This window comes from Choloepus didactylus, chromosome 2 (assembly GCF_015220235.1).
Source record: "Choloepus didactylus isolate mChoDid1 chromosome 2, mChoDid1.pri, whole genome shotgun sequence".
NCBI classification, from domain to species: domain Eukaryota; kingdom Metazoa; phylum Chordata; class Mammalia; order Pilosa; family Megalonychidae; genus Choloepus; species Choloepus didactylus.
Genome location: NC_051308.1, coordinates 69,378,010 through 69,401,677, shown reverse-complemented (window position 1 = coordinate 69,401,677; position 23,668 = coordinate 69,378,010).

The window sequence follows — 23,668 nt, the reverse complement described above, 5'->3', positions numbered from 1 at the left end:
ATATTTTTGATCACTTAGCATATGCCCAGCACTATTTAGGCAGATTGAGTTTTCTAAAGATGACCCCAATAATACCTCCCATCCCATGCAATCTGACTATGTCAGTTTGCAGGTGGAATCTAACTCACCTTCCCTTCAGGTCTAGGCTGGACTCAGTAACCCATTTGTAAACAAAATAAAATGGAGGAAAAGACTTTGGATGACATCTGAGGCTAGGTCAGAAAAGCCATGTATCTGGTTGCAAGAGAACCACTTTGTTCTCTTGAAACACTTCCTCTTAGATATGCCTCTCAGGATGCTCCCAGGCACCATGCTGTGAAACACATAAACCACATGGAGAGGCCATATGTAAGAGCCCCAGTAGACAGACACAGCTGAGCCTCGATTTCAGGTCATTCCCCATTAGGTAGGTAAGTAAAGAACCCTCCATATGATTTGAAGCATCTTGGCTATTTGAGTGTTCTGAGCTGAGGCCCTATGCAGGCATCCCTAATGTGCTCTGTCAAATTCTTAACCCATAGAAATCTGTAAGCATAATAAAAGAGTTTCCATTTTATGTCACTAAGTTTTAGGGGTGGTTTATTATTAAACAGCAGCAGATGACCAGGCAACTATGTTCAGTGGTTTTTGTCACATTTTCTCATTCGATTTTCAGACGAAACCTAATAGCTAGGTATTATTATTCTCTCCAGTTTACAGTGGGTCCTGAGACTTAAGAATGGCTACTGCAGCTGATGAGTGGTAGAATTCAAGTACAGTGGCAGGACCAGTACTCAAAAAAGACAGCACTAAAAAATATATATGGGTAAGAAACTCTGCTAGGCATTGAGCAAATACAAAATAAATATAGGAAGTAGCCCCTGCTTTTGAGATTTCTGTAAGCAAATTAAGAAGTCAAGACATGAATAAGTGAGAATCCCTCTTTTCTCAAAATCTTTAATTCAACAATCTGGCAAGTGGTGCATCCATCCATTAATCAAGCATCCAATAAGTGGCCACTGGGTATTTATCATTTTATTAATCAGAAAACCAGCCAATGATATAGACAAAGCAAACAGAAAGCAGTGTAATGATAGAGAGTTCATCTTTATAAATCACCCATCTTTATTTTGGAGTAGAATATCTAAAACTCCCATTAATAAAATTTTAGAAACATAGTATGGTTGAATGTTTGTGAAAAGTGTTTATCAAAGTGATACTTGACTAATGCACACAAAAACAGATTCTAAAAGATTTCATAAATCATAAAATAGATGACTAAAATAGTCATGTATGTTCCTGAGTAGGAGGTGAGAATAAATTGAAAATAACATGAAATACGTGGCACTAGAAATTATTCACCTTTATGGGAATGGTTTACATACACAAATTTAAGATTCTGCTATCTTTTTATTTCATCTATAAAAACCACATAAAAGGTTCTGAGAAATAAGAAGGGTATTTTCCATGCTGTTGGGGAAAACAAGGATGGTCTATTGAGTGATAAGAAATAATTCTATTTCTATATCTCTTCTAGATTTCCTATGTCGAATAGCTCTTGTTTAATTTTTCTACATCCAAGAAAACAGAAGGGTTAGGGTACTGGTTCCCAGATTCCATGCTGCCTCTCAGTTTACCCTGTGAACATCATAGGAGGTTTATTGTATTTCATCAGGATGCATTATCATATCATCACCTTTTATAACCTTAAGTCACTAAAGATCTTAAATTAGTAGAGATAGAGAAGTGTACGTATGTATGTGTGTGCGTTTCTTTAGTTCACTGGCATGTAGCAGAAATGAGATCTTGGACAACTCTATCCTCCACCTTTAAAATGAAAATTTAAATGTATTTGTTACAATGTTGCCATCAAAAATAGTGTGCTGACATTGTACAATACAAATTTATTTATATTAACACTTTTTTCAAAGAAACTAAACTACTCACAAAGGCATTCGTTAATCCACATATCTCCAAGATACTGTATCTTTATTTAGCTGAGCATTTGGTTCTTGAAAATTAAGCCATGTTGGCTCAGATTTTAGCAGTGCTGTATTATTTGAAAATAAGCAGAAAGTTTGTAAACAGGGGGTTTAAAAAAAATAAAAACTAAACTCTTAGCTGGTGAGGGAGTGCCAACCAACATATGGGAGGATCAATGTTAAGTCTAGTTTTAATTGATCCAGTTTATAGATGCAAATGCAGTCTTTGGGGAAGTAGAAGAATTTTACAAGGAAAAACAAATGTGCAGGATGTTTAATATTTTTGTTATCTGTCTAATCTTCATATCTATTAAGATTAGTTTCTTCCATCCCACACCGCCTGAAATAGGGAGAAAAGTAAACACTTAATGACAATATTCATACTAGTAACAGAAGCAAATGAATGATGACTCATGAATCCATGATCAGTGCTACTTGCTGAAAGTACCAACATTAGCCAGAAAATATTGACATTTTGAATCATAATTTAAAGTACATTCTCTGTTTGATATACTTGTTCTTTTTCATATTCACTTAGTATGGACTACCTGACATTGATCCATCAAGCATTTAAGTTCCTATTATGTGCCAGACTCTGAGAATGAAAAACCAAATAAGATACAGTCCCTTTTTGTAAGGACTTACAATTAAATAAAATATGACAGGCAGGAAAATAAACAAGGGCACTTAAAAATATAAAATTGTATAAGGAAACAGTGCAGCACAAACAACAGACCAAGTAATAAGTTTTACCTGGGAAGGATATTAGGAAGGAATTCACAAAGGAAGGGTTTCTGTGTGAAGTCTGGAAAGGAATGTGAGACAGAGAGCACTTGCAGAAAGGCATTGAGGCACAAAACAGTCCAGCCTGCTTCCTCGAAGAAAATGCTCTACTGCTTTAATATATATGTACACACACACATATATCTATAAAATAACATTTATGTAATATATTATATATAACATGTGATTCATAGATATGCAATCCATAATAAATATGTATTTATATATAATACATATATATCATGTCTATAACACATATATTGAATATGTAATGTATATAATATTTATATATATCGTATACTTCTAACATTCTTAGAGCAAGGTAGCCATTTTCATTGCTGTATGGAATGCTCTTTATTACAAATTCATTCTGTGGCCCTCCATTTGTGACTTGATCCACAGATTTGTTTTTGAAAGTGCTTACTCAGTGTGCCCCACATTCAAGAGAGAAATAGTCCCCGGAATATATTTGAAATTTAGAAAATTGGAATCATGTTTCTGTCATTTACATATAAATCAAAAAATGTTTTTAAAAGAGCACTACATCATTGCTTAGTAATGTGGCATTAAATGTACTTACTTCAAATACTCTGGTGCCACCTTGTGGTGTATTTCATATGACAGTCTAATAAATTTATCACTTTCTGTTACATTAAACTTTCAAAAATACTGTACTCATGCATCTGTCCAACAACTATTTTTAAGCATTATCTTGGGATCAGGATCACAAAAATAATAAATTGACATTTTTAAAAAGAGACTTAATTTCTGTTATATTGTTGGAGGGAGGGGCTGGGACTGAGATGCAAAAATAAGTGTAATACACCGTTAAAGTACCTTTAATAGAAGTGGAAACCATGTCTGTGATCTTTATCATCGTTTGTGCCAGACAGAAAAAAATTTCTCATTGTAGTGACAAGCTGAATGAGTTCATCTGTTTGAGAACGCTATAGAAGTAAATCTTGAGAAAATGAGAATAATTACTACAAATTATTTTTTTTTGCTTAATTCATATGTCAACATTTGGGAGCCCCACACCAACAATGGTACTATACTACTATGTGGTGGATAATTTATCTTTGCAGCAGATCTCAGAAATTTTGTGGTTCACAGAAGCAGACCACTAGACTTCATGACCCACTTCTCAAAAAGCTCATGAGAGTAGTTTCCTCTTTCTGAAAGAGGCCAAATAATAAACTCCTTAGAAACAGACTGCTTTGGCACCTAGTTTGTTTTTACTAAATGAGTTCACTGCGGGAGAAAACAGTTGCATGGAGCTTGGGAAGATTCATAAAAATTGGGTAGAAACGGTCTCATGGAGCCCACGTAGCAAAGAAATAGGTCTGACAAGTGCAGCTGGTAGGAAACTTTATGAAATAGATAATGAATCTATGTTGAATTATCCATGATCCTACCCAATTTAAGACCATTCATGAAATGAAAAACTGTGTTTACCTTTCTTTGGCTTTTTGGAATATCTGACAGAGTCAACTGAATTTTGTTACAGCAAACATATATTAAATAATCATATTTCAGAAGGAATCAAAACAATTTTAATTGGAAAACATTTCTTGGTGACTTATTACTATCTTGAGGAAGCCAAAATTATGTTGACCTCTTCCTCAGACAGCTGTCCAGAGAAAATGAATCTAAGTAGTTGATTAAGATCTGTAGACTATCTTTTCCAGTGTTTGAGCAGATGATGGAATTTATGTTTTAGGGGAAGAAAGAGCAAAGTGGCATCATTTTATTAAGCAATGGGATCAAGAGCAGAACTCCATTCACATGGAACTCTCATTGCCACCTCCCTCCCACCCTTTTCTCTTGCTGCATGGCAGTTGAAAACTACTGCAAACCCTATTTGACCCTCTATAGGAGTGCATCGTGCTTTGTTGCCAGTTGAGGAACCCTTCACCCTCTTCAATCGTTTTACGTGATAGCAGCTACTATCTGCTTAGCACATTTTAGTTCATCATTCTCAATGGTTCCCCTTTTGACATTTGGGATGAAACCATTGCTCATTGTAAGGCAGTGTCCCACTGTAAATTCAATATCCCTGGGACTTAGGCACAAAATACTAGCAACACTCACCAGCCTTTATTATAAAACAAAGCACTCCTATACATTTTTAGGGGATTTGTAGAAGTTTAGAGCATATAGATGAGCATCAAAGTGAGGAGAAGAGTAATCATTTATTCAGCAACAGTTTATTAAGCATATGTAATTTTAAATCAGTTAAAATAAGGTGAAGTTACTGTGTAGTGGAAGAAACAAAATAAACATGATCACAATTTAACTTAGGTTATTGTAAAAAATATGTACAAAGTGTTAGAAAATAAAAGAAACAAATGATTGAGAGAGTTAAAGAAAGCTATAAAGAGAAGAAAAAAATTTTATCTGGGTTTTGAAGAAAGCATGAGAGTAGCCTAGGAGAAAAGGGGAAGGACAATCCAGTCATTGGGAACAGAATATGCAAAATCTCCAGCATGTGAGAGAGAATGAGGAATAGTGAGTGCCAGTCCCAAGTGCCTGAAACAATAGGTTATTGAGAAAGTAGAGTTAAGAAGAGATGAAATAGTAGCAAAGGGAAAGGGAGGATGGAAAGGGGGGTTTCAAAGGCAAATTTTAAATTACTGATGGAATTTGGACACTTTTCTGCTTCTCTGACTTTACAATCCTCCTCTGGGCACAGCTAGTCTTATGCAATCAACCATAACTTCAATAAGAGCTACTGTAAAACATGTGCCTGACTCCTCTCCTGAAATTCATTATTATATTTTCAACTAAATTTTTCCCATCTTTTAACAGTCTGCCCCAACCTCAGCTTAATGGGTCTACAATGAACTCCTCATCTTTTCTAAACTAGGAATTGACTCCTCTGTTGATATTTCAATCTATAAAGTCAGTTTTGAATATCTTCTTTTTTTCAGATTTCCAATTGCCAAAAAATCAGAAAAATTACTGTTCTCTGATTTTCCTGAAAAATACCCCTTTATAAATGCTTTCATAAATTCCAACATCATTCCTAGATTATGGTACACCTCTCCCAGTCTTCCAGCCCTTGATTTCTGTCCTGAAATTCCTCCATTTTTTTCCACCAAAATTCAGCCCATCTGTCAAATACTATTCAGAGCCTACTGTCTCCATAAATACTTTCCTGTTAACTTAAGTCAAAGTCACCTCTCTCTCCCACTTAGCCAGTGTGTTTCCAACTTTGGCTGCACATTGGAATCACCTGTGGAGATTTGATATAATTGGCCTGGGGAGCCACCTGGGCAGCAATATTTTTAAATTTCCCAAGGTGATTCCAATGTGCAGCCAAGGTTGAAAGTTACAGCTCAAAGATCTTAAACTTTTTTTTTTTTTTACTACAGTTCTTTTGGCCCTTAGAATCATAGATTGACATGATTTAGAGATAGATTTAGAGATTAGTTAATTTTATCTGTAAACGAGGGTGTTGAATATGATTAGTGATCTTCAAACATTTTTGGCAAAATACTTTGAAGCTTTCTGGAGACACAAAAATTTGTAAAAATGAAAGTTGAACTTCTTTAATGGAAATGGGGTGGGTAACATCAGATGCCACTAACTTACCTCCTTTTCCCTGGGGCCCCCGAGGGAACTAAATGAAACCTCTAGGGCACCTAAGATTGAAGCCTAAATATACTAAGTCATATAAATCACTTCTGTTTGTGATAATTTTATATTCTATGGTATCTTGGGTAAATTAAAGATGAATTATCTATATATTAACCATATTTCTGGTCTATTTCTCTCCCAACAATGCATTTTTCAGGGCATAATATTTATCTAACAAAAGACAGTCTAATTTTAGAATGACTTAGAGATGGCATCATGTGCCAGACAGCCGGTATTAATATTTCAAATTCACAACCACCTCTGAAGACAGACACTAGTGTAACCCTTTTGCCAATGAAGAAATTGAGAGTTGAAGGGTTAAGTGACTCACCTCAAGTTGTAGCACAATTTAATGGCACACTCTCAGCTCCTAATCCAGAGTTCATTCTATTTCTTATAAATATTTTATGAGTCTCTCCTTTACCTGCCATCAAGGGCTTAAAAACTTTTCCACTAATGAGTAGCTCAGAGCCATCTCTAAGCTATTTGGAACCAAAGATCAGCCAGAATTGAGTACAAAAGACAGTTCATAACACATTTCCAGAGATCTGCAGGGGAAAACAAACACAATACAATTTTGCATTCATATATGATAAAGTGTACTGGAAACATTTTTTTTTAATGGCAAATATAAAATTCTTTGTAACAAAACAAGTGGCATACTGAATTTGGATTCCAGCTATCAAGTAAAGAAGAAAGGAGAAATAAATCAATGAAGAAAACCTGTTATTTCAAAAAGATCAAATAGTAACAAAAGGAAGACAATTTAAAATATATATATTCTGACATGGATGTCTGAGTTTCCTGAGAGGTTGCAGCTGATCAGTATTCATTTTTATTCCCATTTTGGTTTTCTTCTCCCACCGGAACATTTTCCCTGCTATATGAGGATCAGTTCAGAGGTCTACCATATTAAACTGTCAGAAGAATACAGGGGGACAAAAGACACCCAACAGTAAGGGGAGCATAATCCATCAAGTGAACAATCCATCAAGGACATGCCATCACGAATTCAAGGTAATCATACTCGCTGGAGGACACATATCCTCCACAGGGACTGAATACTTTCAGTTTAATATACTGTATTACTCATGCCAAGCATCTTTAAGACTCAAAAGACACAAAGTATTTTTTTTAACATCCAAATAAAAAGATACCAATAGAAACACAATTGAATAATTTAAGTCTTGTTTGAAGGAATTTACTTTGATATTAAACTCCTAGTTCATCAAAAAAAGACACCATCTGGAGAAACTAAGATGGCAGCTAGGTGAGACAGGGCAAAAAAATACCTCCATGAAAAATACTAGATAAAAGCCAGAAAGTGACCCAGAACACCAGTTCCAGCAATGCACCAGCCGGACAAGGTCTGCTAAATCCACAGGGACCATGCAGTTGGTGAAACCGGGAGTCTGTGTTCTGAAACAAGTGAGTGAGCTGGCTGAAAGTCTGGCAGCCACACTGTGGTGTGGGGAAACCATGGATTGGCATTTGGAGATGAACTAGTTCTTTAAAAAAAAAAGACACAAAAACCCAGGAGTGGCTGTGGATACGGTGGGGAGAACTGCGTAGTGAAGTGCGGCAGGTGTGGGCCTTGCAAATGCCTCAATACCTGGCATGGAAGATAGCCCTTCCTGCACCAGCTGCTAATTGTCTCAGAGCCAGGAGGGCAGAGGGGAGCCAAAAGGAGAAAGAAACTGTGCCCCTTGCAGTCTTCTTCCTAGCAGGCTGGGGACACTCCTGCCCGGGGCCAGAGCCACAGCCCAGAGCCACAGCCCAGAGCTGCACCAAGAGTCCCAGTGTGACAGGGAGTGTTTCCCACAACACATGCATATGCCACAATATTGGCTGTGGACAGTGGCCTTTAGAGCACCCACACCTAATTTTCTGGAGCTAGGAAGGTGGAGCTGTGTGAAAAGGGGAAAATTAGCACATCCCATTCAGCCATCTTTACAGCAGGCTGGGAATGCCCCTGCACGGCCCGGCAACCCAGGGCTTTCCTGGAGGGTTGATGTGCACTTGTGACATGGCACAGCCTTCCCTCAGCAGAGGTCCTAGGAGAGCATGGCTGAGAAGGGGGACCCACTCGGAAATCCCAGGGACCCTGCGCCAGTGCCAGGGACTTGTGGGTCAGCAGCAGAGACAATCTATGGTGAGACTGAAATGAAGGCTTAGACTCTTACAGCAGCCTTAAATCTCTGGGAACACCTGGGAGGTTTGATTATTAAAACTGCCCTGCCTCCCTAACTGCTCAGACACACACCCCACATTCAGGGTGGACAGCAACAACAACACACCCAGACTTAGTGCACCAATTGGACCCCACAAGAATCAGACCCCCACACACCACAAAGACAAAGTTGGGGAGAACTGACTTGAGGGGAATAGGAGACTCGCAAATGCCATCTGCTGGTTAGAGAAAGTGAATGCCACCAAGTTGTAGATCTGACAAATCAGAGATTGGTGTTTTTTCATATCCTGAAAGAACCCTATCAAGTAAAGCAAATGCCAAAACAACAGAAAATCTTAAAGCATGTGATAAAACCAGATGAAATGGAGAACCCAAATCCAAACACCCAAATCAAAAGATCAGAGGAGGCACAGTGCTTGGAGCAATTAATCAAAGAACTAAAGACAAACAATGAGAGCATGGCACATGACATAAAGGACATGAAGAAGAGCATGGCACAGCATATAAAGGACATGAAGAAGACCCTAGAAGAGCATAAAGAAGAATTTGCAAGAGTAAATAAAAAAATAGATGATCTTACGGAAATAAAAGAAACTGTTGACCAAATTAAAAAGATTCTGGATACTCACAGTACAATACTAGAGGAAGCTGAACAATGAGTCAACAGAAAATGAAAGAACAAAAGAAAGAATGAGGAAAAAACTGAAAAAATCAAAATGGATCTCAGGGATATGATAGATGAAATAAAACATCCAAACTTAAGACTCATTGGTGTCCCAGAAGGGGAAGAGAAAGGTAAAATTCTAGAAGGAGTATTCAAGGAAATTGGGGAAAACTTCCCAAACTTTCTACACAATATAAATACATAAAGCATAAATACCCAGCAAATTCCAAACAGAATAAATCCAAATAAACCCACTCCAAGACATATTCCGATCAGACTCTCAAATACTGAAGAGAAGGAGCAAGTTCTGAAAGCAGCAAGAGAAAAGCAATTCACCGCATACAAAGGAAACAACATAAGACTAAGTAGTGACTACTCAGTGGCCACCATGGAGGCAATAAGGCAGTGGCATAACATATTTAAAATTCTGAGAGAGAAAAATTTCCAACCAAGAATACTTTATCCAGCAAAACTCTCCTTCAAATTTGAGGAAGTGCTTAAATTTTTCACAAACAAATGCTGAGATTTTGCTAATAAAAGACCTGCCCTACTTCAGATACTAAAGGGAGACCTACCAACAGAGAAACAAAGAAAGGAGAGTGAGATAGAGAGAAATTTAACAGACGTGTATAGAACATTACATCCCAAATCACCAGGACACACATTCTTCTCTATGGTCACGGATCTTTCTCCAGAATAAACCATATGATGGGACATAAAACAAGCCTCAATAAATTAAAAAAAGAAATTGAATTTATTCAAAGCACATTCTCTGACCACAATGGAATACAAATAGAAGTCAATAACCATCAGAGACTTAGAAAATTCACAAACACCTGGAGGGTAAAAATGAGGGGGAGATGAAAACATTCCCAGATAATCAAAAGCTGAGGGACTTCATCACCAGTAGATCAGTCCTATAAGAAATGCTAAAGGGAATTGTGCAGGCTGAAAGGAAGGGACACTAAACAATTCACTGAAACCACATGAAGAAATGAAGATTTCCAGTAAAGATCACATGGTAAATATAAATACCAATACTATCATACTTTTGATTTGTAACTCCACTATTTACTTCCTACAAGATCTAAAATACATAAACTGTAATGACAAATCAGTGGTTTTGGACTCAGTGTAAAATAAGCAATTTTTGACAAGAACTACATAAAGGTGGGGGAATGGAGGAATATAGGCACATAGTTTATGTGTCCTATTGAAGTTAAGTTGGTATCAAAGAAAAACAAGATTGTTATAGATTTAAGAGGTTAAATTTAAGCCCCACAGTAAACACAAAAAAAGTATCAGAGAATATGACCATAGAGATGAAAAGTAGAGTATGAGTTATGAGAAGTGGGAGGAAGGGGAAATGGGGAGTTAAGAAATGAGTGTAGGGTTTCTGCTTGGGGTGAAGTGAAATTCCTAGTAATGGATGGTGGGAAGGTGATGGCATCACAACATTCTGAATGTGATTAATCCCACTAATGGAATGCTAGGGAGGGTTTGGAATGGGAAGATTTAGGCTGTATATATGTTTCCACAATTGAAAAAAAAAAAAAGTCTAAATAGATAATGACAATTAAATGCCAAAGATGATCCTGGATGGGATCTGAGGATGGAGGAGAGGAGGCTCAAAGGGACACAGTTGGAACATAAGAAAAAAAAAATGAAATATAGAGTGTAAGCTTTATATCAATGTTGAATTTCTTGAACTTCTTAGCTGCACTTAATGGTATTGCATAAAAGAATGTTCTTGTTCATGGGAAATGTATATGTGCATTACATTGTTTGCTCAAGGATGCGTGCAGCTTGCTCTCATATGTTCAGAAGACAGAGCAATAGATGATGGATGATAGGGAGAGAGGGAGGGAAGGAGGGAAAGAAAGACATGGTGGTGTGACAGGATGTTAAAGTTGATGGATCGGGGTATCGGGGGAGGGGGGTCGGGATATGCTGGAGTTCTGTGTATGGGGTTTGTATTGTTTTTTGCAACTGTTGCTGTAAGTTTGAATTTATTTCAAAAAAAAAAAAAAAAAAAAAAGACACCATCTGCTCTCAAGTCTTAAATCTCCGTAAGGAAAGAAATATGTGGATTAGGAAGCTGGCCATGTAGATTTACATTTATGAAAATTGTACAACATTCCTTCAATTTAATACTTTGCTAATAATTTTATCTTAATTACATGTTAGGGAAACATTACCGTCATTAATTTGAAATGGAACATGTATTAACTCATTGATATCAAGCTTAATTGAGGCAGCTATTAAGTTGGCTGGCTTTTACAAAATTTAAAGGAAAACACAGGTTAAGTATGAGTTGGACATAATCCGTTGAATGTCTAAGTGTCCTTAGCCCTCTGATAAAGGAAGTGGCCCCAGGACATTTCTTATCCATAGGTTATTATCAACCTTGGCCATAGTGGTTTGAGCAAGGGTCGGAGTTGGACACTAAGGCAGCCATCTACATGTGACTGTCACAGGATTCCCATAAGAAATGACCTCAACCTGGACAAAACAAACACTTTCTCTGGAAACAGGCAAAGACAGAGTCAGTTAATAGCCCCGGAAGTAAAATCAGTTAAAAAAGAAATGACCCAGGACAAAAACGGCAAAACTCAAGAGGAAAGAAAGATGAACCCACGTTCCTGAAGGGAGCAATGTTGAATCCTGAACAAAGTTCCACTTCCACTTTGGTTATGACTATAGGGTTGAAGTTTTATTCTGAAGGCGGGACCTGAATATGCAGATTTTGAGGCTGTTTCCTTTCATCCTCACCCAAAACTCCCATTCTTTATGGTAACGGAAACTATTTTTGTTCTCTGCGGCCTCAAAAAGCCTTAGGCCATATGCATAAGACATCTTTAATTGGGCATCACCCATGAGGTTAAATATCCCCATATTTCTGTGCTAATTGCTTTATTTAGTAATTACATGATTTAAAAAAAAAAATTGTCCCATTACCACATAATCAATACTACTAAACAGTCATAACTTGTATATAAATTTTTGAGAAGTAATATCTCATAGTGGTAAAGAGCACAGATTTTGAGGCATTGATTCAAACAATCCCCCCACTGCTATCTATAGCTCTATCATTTGGAACATGTTTCTAAACCTATTTTTATCTCAATAGTCTCCTCTGTAAAACAGAGATATTACTTGTATCTACCACATACCATTTTTGCGAGAATTAAATGAATTCCTATGTGTAAATCATTCATAACAGCACTTTCCTAATAAAAAGCAGTATATAAGAATTTGCTGTTATCATTATTATTATTACCGTTATTATTAAAATGCAAAACTAGGTTAAAGACTAGAATTTCATATTCCAATTCTAAAACAACATCACCTACTTAAAAAAGACTGACTAATCTTAGTGGAAACTGATGATATACTTCATCCCCAATGTGTTTTCATTGGTATTACTGCATTGAAATATAAGGATGGAAATGAAAGCAACTCCCCAAAGACACCAATTAGACACATCATTAGTCCTTTACAATTAATTTTGGATACAAGATTTGGCAAGAAAAATGCAACTTAGCCAAAATATTTCTAAATCCCTCCATTACATAGACAAGCACCCTAAGCTATTCATAAAAATTCCAAACCCCAGAATATTCACTGAAGCTATTCATCAAATAATTCAAACAGCTGATAGTTGATGGAAACAGAAATGATTGGATTTCTCTCTAAGTAGCCAGAGTGAGTCTCTGGCAAAAAGAAGGAGCTATGGTGTCATGTCCAAGTTATTTGGTATAGTGAATCAAGTAACACTGTTGTAGCCATTATCATCATTTCCCTTTCTAAGTTTCTTTTATTTATTAGGAAATGTCCTTAGATACCCTGAAGATTGCACATTCATTATCTGCATTAGACTGAATAAACTGGACTTGGCCTAGCGGAGTGATAAAACAATATTAGCTACCAGATGGTGGACATTAGTGCCTTAGAGTGGCTTTCAGGGATGCGCACAGGGGCCCTGCCGCCCACCCCTCCCAGACCCAGCCAACAGGCACTCAGCCTGTCTCCAGCCTCCTCCCCCTTCCTGTTTGCACTCAGGGGTGGATAGGTTTTATAAGCAAAAGAATTAATAGACCCAGGAGCAGATGCTCTTCTATAGTAAGTACTATTTCAGTACCCAATTGTGCTTTATGTGCAGTTCATAGGAATCACTCCCCGAAGAGACATTTCTTAAATACCTCTCTATTTTAAGATCCACATTTTGGTAATTTTATTAAGTTAGAAATTAAACACTTGCTGGCTAAAGTGCATCACTGACTGTGAACAAAACTACTTAGAGACCCTTTAAAAGTGTATATTCTCTGCATTGTTCAACACTCTGTTTCCCAATCTAAGTAAAGAGTAAAATTGGTGAATGCCTGGGGCAATTCTATCTTGTCTGGCCTCAGAGACGACAGATCCAAAGCATGGCCAAAAGGAACTTGTGAAAGAATTTAAATGCCACATTTTAGGACCTTAAAACTGTTTGCAGAACTCATCAGTAAAATTTTCATGATAAAAAGTTGCTGGATTTTTCTCTGCCCCCTTATAACAGAAAGTATATTCTCAGGGTTTTCTCTTTGTATCTGTGAGGGTAAAAGCAACATATCTAGAAATCACACTAAATCTAGTTGTCTTAGATCTGACTTAATTCTAAAATAATACACAGCTTACAGTGAGTGACAGAAAGACATTAATGCAATTAATTATTTTGGCTAAATTCATTCATTGTTGATATTAACATAGCCCTTCATTAATAGTCATTCCAGTAAAAGTAAACCAGGAAGGGAAATTTTAAAAATTGAAAAGCATAAGGATTGTGGCTTTATTCTTTCTTCTGGGTACTTTGACTTTACTGTGTCATTTCTGTATCTCTTTTTTCTTTCCCCAAGGAATTTATCGTCCTAGTAACCCTTTTATAAACTTGTTCTTATCTGTGTTTCCTTACAAGTGTTAAATATATTTAGGAATTTTGGGGGGAGGAGGGTGTAAAACACTCGATCATTTCTAAATGTCAGTAACTTTACATGTTGACAGTTCCTATGTGTACATATGTATGTATATATATGCACAAACTTATATGTATATACACATATGCATGTATACGTATAGTTGATAGATACTCTAACTATATACTATTGATACATACTATATATAATATTGTTGATAGATTCTATGTTTATATCTTTACATATTTATCTATAGCTATATCTGTATAACTATATAAAAAGATATATATGGTACTCCCATCTTTTCAGAATCTTGAATTCCTTAGGTCATCTAAGAAGATGTACCTGTATACATACACAGAAACCAACGTTACCTGCAAGACATCTTTCAAGTCAAAGTCCATGGATATCAAATTAAGAACCCTGGCTAAAAATCATATTGATCAGCAAAAATATTCAGTTCAGAGCAAGTATTAGAGAGGTATTATAACATGTTTATATTTCATATACTGTTATAAATAGGACAACAAATATTAAACTTCCTCTGATTTTATTTTCAAGACAGGTCAGAGAACTGTGAGCAAGTACCCTAAAGCAACAGTCATCCTTCCAGCCTTTATGTTTTTGTTGTCTTGCACAAAATACAGTAAAGAAAGTTAATGTCTCTTTACCTTCAGGCGGTCTCAAGAGAGGGGAGAGAAAGGACATGTGTCCCTGATGGATGGAGAGGTGGGATTATCTGAATATCTGGTAGGGAGTGGATATTGGAAGGAAACTATCCAGAATGTGTATCACTAAAATGCAAATCACACCCTTGAGTAAGGAGGGATTTTATGTACTGATGGAGCTGCCTGTTCTCTCTAAGGTCAGCTTTAACACTACTTCCTGGGAACAGGAGCTTGCCTTGACCTTGAGGTTGGTGGAGAATTATATGACATAAAAGGCTTAATAATTAAGGTTCAGCCCCAGAAGTAAAAGCAGAGAGTGGTATTTGTTTGTGGCTCAAACACCTATCAACTCCAACACTTTTTTGTACTCATCAGGTCCCTTCATGACAGGAGTAATTCCAAAAAGGAAGCAGAGACCAGGACTGAAAAAATGTTAAAATATTTTATTGGCCACAGGGCATCCTCTCTGCCCTAAGAGTCAGGCAATACATTTTAACTCAGAGAGCACAGCTTTCAGAAAATTTTGAGCCAAACTAGTACATTGTGTTCTCTGGTTGTCAGCCCTTACCATTTCCATGATGAAACAAAAGAAGGGCAAGAGTCTGGCAACTTATCTAGGAGGGTTAATACCTCTTTTGATGGTCCAGATTTGTGTCACTTTTGGTACATTCTGCATCAAGCTCAGAACATCCCAAGGTCCCTTTATAAGTAAGTTTGATTCCATTCAGATACAGGGAATTTCAAGAATATTATTATGGATTATTTTGGAATAAAAAGAAGAAAAGGAAATTCCTTTTACAAATTTCTGGACTTTCACAATTTTTACTCCAGGGAGATATTAAGTCTGACCACGGGCCGAGAATGAGGAAGCAATTCAGCAAGTTCAACAGTGCACTGACCTAGTAAGTTATATTTTACATAATGATTAATATGAAGCCTCTGTAGCATCAGGTCTCTGCTTTTTAACTTTTAAAATGTATCTTACAAATTTGGCTTTAGGATGATACCTAAGTCAGTGAGTAGTCAAGACCAGGAACAATGATTTTGAAATATCTCAAACATTTTCAACTTCTTTTGTTACTTTTCTTAAGCTTGATCTGTTTCTCTTTATTCAATTAATAATGCCTATGATGTGCCTGACACTGTGCACAATACAAAGATATGATAGTAAACAAGATAAATACAGGTGCCTTGCCCTGAGAGAGCTTGCAATATTTTTGGAGACAGAGAGAAGCAATGAGGCAATTCCAATGTGCTACGTGTTTTGACAGGGAAGAGCAGTTTGCTAAGTGCCACATAAACAAAGCATCTAGAACAGATTGCAGGATTTATGGAAGAAAAATCTAAGCTGAATCTTGAATGATGGGCAATTAGACAGATGGAGGAGGGTGGATGGTTTGAAAAGGACAAGACAGAGCAATAATGAGAGAGGGAAGTGAATAGCTTTAGTTTTGTATTTTTAATTTTTTTTACTATTAACTATAGTCCATGGGTTATCTTAGGGTTCACTGTCTGTTTGTATTGTATAGACAGTTCCATGGATTTATTTTTTATTTTTTTATTCTGTTACCATATATACAACATAACATTTCCCCTTTTAGCCGCATTCAAATATATAGTTCAGTGCAGTTAGTTCATTCACAATGTTCTGCCTACCATCATCACCATCCATCCAAAACTTCTCCCTCATCCTAAATAGAAACTATATTTCAAAGTATGGGAGAATCCTGTTGGTCTAAAGGCTAATGGGAAAGATACAGGATCAGAGAAGAATATAAAGCTACAGGAGATAAGGGGTACAACTAATAGAACAAATATCTTGTGAAGGCAGAAGACAGCTGAGGAAGGATGTTGAGGAAGGACTCTTCTTGAGCTGTAATGGAGGAGAAAAGTGAAAAAAATAAACGTGAAAGTAGACAAATTTAAAGGTGGGATAGCAGGAAGTTGAAGGAATTCACATATGGTGGTCTCAATTTTTTAATATGAAGAATCAGTAATTCACATTTACTGATTATATCCTAAAGCCCAATCAGTGCTATTAGAGTTCATCTAATATTCAGAATATCCCTGTGATATAGATTCTTATATATTCCCAATTTGCAGATGAAAAGCTTGCCCCAGAGAAGATAATTTATGCAGCAACACACAGCTAGGAAGTTTCAGAGTCAAAGATACAACTCCAGGTAATTTTTTTCCAGAGCCTGTATACTATCTGTTTCTCTACACTTCAGGGAAGTCAAAGAAGCAGTCCTCTGCTGAGGGTAAGGAGAGCAGGAGAACCAAAGTTTGAAGAGAATAGAAGGGATCAAAATTTGAAGAACTGATTTCTTCAATTCTAGCTACAAGGAAGGCTAAATACTGTTGAAAAATGAGTAGAAATAGATTGTGTCACCAGTTGTTTGAAAAACTCAAGATTTGCTTAGGAGCTCAATCAAGTGTAGCCATAGAACAAGTAAGCAGTTGAAGTTATCTCTGATAGAAATATTTCCTGGTAGACTAAATGGAAGATAATAAAATATGTGATAGAAAAATTCAACAGCTGGACTCTGAGGGTCTAAAATGACTGAAAAAAAAACAAAGACTGGGCTTATTGCAAGGAAGAAAGTGGCAGAGCCCTGACTGGTGAGGTGAATGACAGATATAATGGGATCAATTCAGCTTAAATAGGAGAGATGGAGGATGCGACTTGTGAATTTACTTTTTAAAGTCCTGTGGTCATTTGGAACCATATTTACCTCAGAATACCATGTTCTTAAAGCTAATCTGTCCCAGGGGGTGCAAGCCTATTGTAAGGAGGACATTTTGATGAGGTTACTTCATTTAATGTTTGGCCCTGGATGGGTCTTAATTTTACTGGAGTCCTTTTTAAGAGAATGAAATTCAGACAAAGATGGAGAAAACCATGGAAGCAAGAAGCTGAAATCAGTGAACCCCAGAAGAGAAAGGAGAGACCAGCAGATGCTGCCATGTGACTCGCCATGTGGTAGAGGGGCCAAGGATTGCCAGCAATTGTCTCCTCAGGAAGAAAGCATTGCTTTGATGATGCCTTGATTTGGACATTTTCTCAGCCTCAAAACTGTAAGTGAATGAGCTCCCTTTGTTTAAACCTGACCCATTTCATGGTATCTGCTTTAAGCAGCCTGGGAAGTTAAAACAGTCACCTAAATCAATTTTCAGTTAATACCTAAAAATAAATAATAACCTTATATTCTACAAGCAAAGAAGACCAAGGGAAATGGGGGTCTGCTCTGCAAACACACTTAAAGAGTCAGAAAGAATGTCATCCTCAAAGAAGAGCGAATGAAAAGGGGAAGTTTCCAGGAAAGAAGGAAAGGTGAAAATGAGAGCTGAAAGGGGTCACCAAACACACCCCAGTAAAATTGTGCCCTGAGGTTAATAAAGGGGACATGCACATGACTAGTTGGAAAAAAATAAAATTCCTTCCATATGTTAGATATCCTACTGCATGGAAATAATCTTATCTCACTAGATTGTTTCCATAGTCTGTCTTTGTCTTTTATGACACTGATATTTTTGAAGACTATTTCCCTCCTCTGTTTTGAAAAAGAAAGTTCCTCATTTTGTGTTTTTCCGATATTCCCCCATGATTACATTGAGATTATGCACCCTTGACTGAAACACTGCATAACTGATGTCATTTTGTACCCAGCATATCACATCTGGAAGCACATGATGTTCATCTTTCCCTCACTGATGATGTCCATTTTGATCACCTGGTCAAGATGTTAACTAATTTCTCAATTGTATAATTAATGCTTTTTCCTTCCTTGAAACTCATAAGCAGTCTGTGGGAAGACACTTTAACACGTTACAAATCTACTTTTCATCAAAATTACCCCGTAGATTTAACAACTATTGATGATTCTAGCTTGATCCGATATTTACTTTCATGATGCAAAATAATGAAATTCCAACTGTACCAGTCCTCTACATTTACCAGTCTTTGACCTTCTACTGCAAGTAAAAGTGCTCCTTTCTTTACCAATTATTCACTAATTTATCTAGCTATATATTTATTATTCATAGGAATCATAAATTCCTATTTTTATAGGTTTATAATTCTTTACTATTCTTCATTATTTGGGCACTGAAATTATCTTAGGTTTGGCTAGTGGAGGCCCTTCATGCTGTTTCCTGTGTCCCAGTGATAAACTCCATCATTTTTTTGAGCCATTCTTTTAACTAAGCTTTTATTTGGAAAATAGTTATTTTTTTCATGAAAAAAATGTTATGTTAACATGCAATTAATTATTATTGCTTTTTAAATGAATTATTTTTTTAATTTTCTACTTTAATTTCTAACGTTAATTATAGTTGTATGTTAAATATCAATATAAAATACAAACTAAAGTTTTTCCTGTGTCCTCAATAATAGTTCAGAGTATCAAGGGGCCCTAAAACCAAAAATTTTTTAAACTGTTGCTTTAGTTGAACCAAATTCCCTTTTGTGATTTTGTCACATCCACAGATCGAGTTATTGAACTTGAAATGTTGTGTCGCCTTTATTTCACAATATATACCAGTCAAATTAAAAAAAATCCCAGACTCAGATTTTATCCAAAAAGATTTGATGCATATCCAACTGCAATAAAATTACAAACCCATTCATCCTTCTCCTTTCCCACTCACTATTTTTGTCAAGAGTCTCTAAATGAAGTCTCCCAGGAGCAAGGCTAAGGGACTTTCTTCGGTGGCATCAAGATTGTAGTGGTAGGCTGTGTACACCCATTTTTATTCCCATGCTTCAATGTGAAAAACGTGGTTTTTGACTCTTCTACTCCTCAGAGAGAGTTCTTTGCCTTTGTGTGGCTGGGATAATAGTCTTTGTCTTCCCTCCTTCTATGGCAGTCTTACTCCTATAGAGACCTGGCCATGGACCCTGAGAACCACTTTGTACTCTCTTCAAACAGCCCAAGGGAAGCCTGTGGATAAGACATCTACAGAGAAAATTAGACTCTTGGTCTGTAATCAAGGTTTACGTAACTGGCCAAAGTCTTTACAAAGATCCTGAATTCATACAACATATATCAGTTTAATAAAAAGAGGGAGAAATGATATTGTTCAGCAACAATTTTAAAACGTACCTAGCCAAATATTTTTCCAATTCAGAGGATTCAAATGAGAGAATATAGAGGTATAAATGTGTGCAAAATTGGGGGTGGGCATTGGAGACTGAAGTAAAATCTGAGCTTCACAACTGAAAAAGTGTGCTAAGGGGATCCCTAACCTATGATGATTCACCTGGGTATAGCCAAGCCTATTGAGATGAAGTAGAGTGTTCAAAAAGAAAGGTTTAATGCCCCATTGTGCATCCTGTAGAAATTCTCCCAATCTCCTGCAGTAAATCCCTGAAGATTCTTGAAGATATTGAGGGGCGAGGGAGGGGGACTATTTATTTTCTGAGTCAGTCCACTTGGTTCTCTGCTCCTTCCCTTCTCATACGGCTGCAATTCACAGCTGACCCATGTGTCTCTATGCTGGATTTCACCCTTCTGAGACAGACACACCTTGCTGCCTTCTAAATATACATTCTTACCTTATCCTTCAGAATAAAAGAATCCTAATTTTCACCTGGACGCATCACAGTCACCTAAAGGTCTATGCCTTCCAATCTCCCTTTTCTCAAAGTATTGATCAGCAGTATGTAAACAAAGTTCTTTATAAATGAGAGGTAAATGTGGAACTTCCAGAAAGCCTCATTCTGAAAGACTGAATGTGTTCTTTGTCCTCCCTTTTTCCATCTTACCTTTGGCAATGCAGATGTGATGGCTGTGGAGACCTGACTACACGAAACCACAGGGATGAGAGCCAAACCCCTGGGGTAGAAGAGTAGAAATCAGGAAGGACCAAGTCTCCCTAATGACCTGTCACCAAACCTGACCTGGATTGTCTACCCTAGACTTCTTTATGTGGAGATGAAAGACAAACTTCCCATCATATTGAAACCATGTCCTTTATTGCTTTCCGCCACATACAGCCACATCCAACCATATTCAGTCCTAATCAATACCCCATCTTCCTTTCATTCCCCAAAAGATAAAAATGCAAGGTTATTTTGAACAAAAGAATTTCAACAGAAGATTGGTGGTAACAGATGAGGCAGTATGGAGTGGAAAGGAAATACAGCAAATTCAGTGGAGGCCAACACATTTTCTAGATACTTGTTTTCACTTCTCTACCACAGAAATATTTCTCATTGTCCGTATCCATCCATAAGTGCCCTGCCTTCCCAAATATTTTAAGTCTCTCCTTCTTTCCAGTTTTTAGACTTTTCTCTTAAATGCCCTCTCTTTACTTAACTCACTATAATTCAAAATTCCTCTCACTTTTTATTGCTGAACAGTTCATGATTGTCTTCCTCCCACCTGCTCCATCCCTACTAGACCCAAGAAGACTGCATTTCACAAGGAAAAATTCCATCAGAGCCTATCACAGTGATTCATCAACAAAATAACAGTCTATGCTAGAGATAAATTAAGCAGTTTCATTAGAAGGCAGAAGCAACCACAGTCTGTTTTTAACAGTATTTTTTACTACCCTATCATTATTTAATTATGAATTTTTAATTTTCAATGAATTTGTGAATTGTGAATTTTTAATGAAATCGGAAAGTCCTCCACAGATTTTAGCCAAGTTTCTGGTTATTAAGACAGATACGTAGAAAGACATACGCCCAGATACTGCTGATGCTCACGTGACTAATGCAAAAGCAGGAAACATCTCTTCTACACAAAGATTACACCCCCAACAATCTGTTCTTTCCCAACTTCCAGCAGATGCATGCAGACATTCCTACCCTAAGCCTGTCCCCGCCTACTTCACCCATTCTACAGTTTATCTCTTAAACTATCAAGGTATGCAGCTGCCCTCTTAAACACAGCACCAAATGTTTGCATTTTTACTGTCTCTCTTTCACTACTTTACAGATTCCAATCAATGCACAGTCTTGGAGAACTTTGTTGCATAATTCACAATCTTCTCTTCAACCCCAATTATTGCAATTATCTTTCAATTTTCACATGAATTATTGAATTAAGACTTCAACTTTACAGTTTCCTTCCATTTTGCTCTCCAATATTTTTCATTTCTAGTTCATCTCAGCAATACTGTTACTGAGCAAGGGCTCACTGCCCAGCATGCACAGAGGCCAATACTATGACATTGGGATTTTGAGAAAAGAAAGCTTTTTATTGCAAGGTCAGCCAGCAAGGAGACAGGAGGCAAGGCTCAAATCTGACTTCCCAATTTGAGAGTAAAGGGAGATTTTTATGGGAATGAGAGCTGAGAGGTGGGACAGAAGTGTGTGTGTATGTGTGTGTACGTGTGTGTGTGTGGGGGGGGTGGGGGTTGACTTAGCATAGTCCAATTGGTTAATTATAGAGTTGTCCATAGTGGTAAAGTGAATTTTAGGCTGGATCTTCCTTATTGAAGGACCTCTCACATTTGATTAGCTTCCGATGTCTCCTTGTCCTCATAATCTTGGCTCCAAGGGAGATGACCTTTGTTCCTAGTGTCTCAAAAGATGTCTAAAGGACTTTTGAGAATCTGTTTTCTGCACATGCTCAGGTTATATGACCTGTGGTTAAAGAAACTAGAAGAAAAGGTTACAGGAACAGAGACCATCCCCACAAACTGGTTTTGGCCTGCTAATGGTTTCAATACTAGAGTGTATTCCACCTTCTCTCCATCAAAAACTGCTCCATCTCTTAAATCTTAAACTCTAGTTTTCTACCACCAATATGTTTTGTCATTCATCTTTCCCCTACTCACTCCAACTACAAGTATTTTTTAAGCTTGTTGGGAGAATTCTTGGAAAAGAATGTAGTGAAAGAGAGTATCTGCCCCTCTCCTTAAAAATTATCCAAAGCAGCAAGGAGCAAATCAAAAAAGACAAACTCATCCTCAATAAATCTAATAAAAGTTGAATAAATTTTCATCTGTAAGGAAGTACAATTATAATTAGTCCTGGGTATTGAAAGTGTGAAAGAGACCTCAGCAGAACCCAGGGAGGCACTGTGGATAGAGCAGGGTTGCCCCTCACTTTGTCACACCCTCAGGGGCAATGTTCTCCTGTTAGAACAGCAAGTTAGGGATGTGTGGATGAGTAGCAGGAGGGTCCCTGATGCCTTTGTCTTACAAAGGAGTGACCAGGAAGGTGAAAGCTAGGAAGAAATACTAAGAAAAAGCTGTCTTTGCCTTGGGAGTGGCAGCTTAGAGAAAAAAATATATATATATCCAGAAGACAAGCAGTCTCTGATCTTGGCCAGCCAGAAAAGAAGTAAAGTTCTTCTCAGCACACACACATGTACACACACACACATCCCAAAACAGAAACATGTAACATGTTGGACCTCACTGAGCCCCTGAGATTCTTCCTGCTACCCTAGAACACCGGAGAGTGTGAAAAAGCATCAAATCTTCTTCTGTACTGGGAAAAATATTTGACTAGATAGCTTTTAAAAGTATTGCTGATGAACATCATTTCTTATCATGAGAAAAAGTTTTTGTGGTTAAATCAGTTTGGATAAAGCTGCAAACTAAAATCTCCCTTCTGTGAATTCACAATACCCATAAGGAAACTAAAAGCTCTGAGAAGTCCCACAGTCAAGAAATCTTATTTAACCCAGAGTTTCCCAAATTTTGGAAGTCATTGTTCTAGTTTGCTAATGCTGCTGGAATGCAAAACACTAGAGATGGATTGGCTTTTATAAAGGGGGTTTATTTGGTTACACAGTTACAGTCTTAAGGCCGTAAAGTATCCAACGTAACACATCAGCGATCGACTACCT